At 41.8% G+C, this 1,003-nt stretch overlaps 1 pseudogene; it reads left to right on the forward strand.

Moving 5' to 3' along the window:
• The first annotated feature begins 329 nt into the window (after positions 1-329).
• Positions 330-708, forward strand: LOC132695469 (protein cornichon homolog 1 pseudogene; annotated as a pseudogene).
• Positions 709-1,003: the final 295 nt, after the last annotated feature.

Raw genomic sequence — 1,003 nt, forward strand, 5'->3', positions numbered from 1 at the left:
CTTCCTCCCATGTTCTGCAGAAGGTTCAAGTGTCCATTTTTCATTTGGGAACCCCCTTTTCTTGGTTGCCTAACAATCTCTTCTTCCTGAAGTATTCATTAAAAGAGTGTGGTTTTTGTACATGATCCAGAGTCATCTCATTTTTCACACCTGAACTCGTTGCATACTTGGGTTGGTGCTCAGGCATGTTGGCAGGGCAGGATCAGAGGTGGTTTGGCAGTCATGGCTGTGGCCTGGGAGAAGTGAATGATTTAACCCAGAAGGCTTGGCACTGTCCTTCTGTGCTGCCACCAGCATTGTTCACTGCTCCTTCTCCAGGGCCATGCTACATGCTGGTGACACTGCTCACCACTGCTCTCATTTGCCAGCTTGCACATTACAGTATTTGATGAGTTGAAGACTCATTATGAGAACACCTTAGACCAATGTAATACCCTAAATGCTCTTGTTTTTCCAGAATACCTCATCCTTGCTTTCTTCTGTGTCAGCAGAATGGCTTATACTGGATCTTACCCCCTTCAGTATAGTGTATTTGGAGGTATATGAATTGGCCAATCATGAGTAGACCAGGACTCTATGGTCCCAGAACCATCATGAATGCAGATATTCTAGCATACTGTCCCAACGAAGGATGGCGAGAATTACCTTTTTATCTTCTACCCTTTTCACTACCTCAATAGAATGATTCATGTTTTGGTGAACTCATAGAACAACACACAGAAGAACTGGCTCAACTAATGGCTTGCAAAAAGCGTGTAAAGGAAGGGATTCTATCCAACAAGATCCTGTTTCAAAAAGCAGCCTTGGATATTTGATCAGAGTTACCTTAAAGAATGATTCAGGTTTAAATGTTCCCACATTTTTGCTTATGGAAAGACTACTTTCCTATGTTATACTGGGATAAAGAATTTAAATGGAATTATTTATGAAGTAATAAGAAAATGATTACCCCTGGGGTTGACAGGTTTGAACTTGCACTCCTTAGGGAACAATCATAATCCTC

Source organism: Panthera onca, chromosome B4 (assembly GCF_046562875.1).
Source record: "Panthera onca isolate mPanOnc1 chromosome B4, mPanOnc1 haplotype 2, whole genome shotgun sequence".
Classification (NCBI taxonomy): Eukaryota; Metazoa; Chordata; class Mammalia; order Carnivora; family Felidae; genus Panthera; species Panthera onca.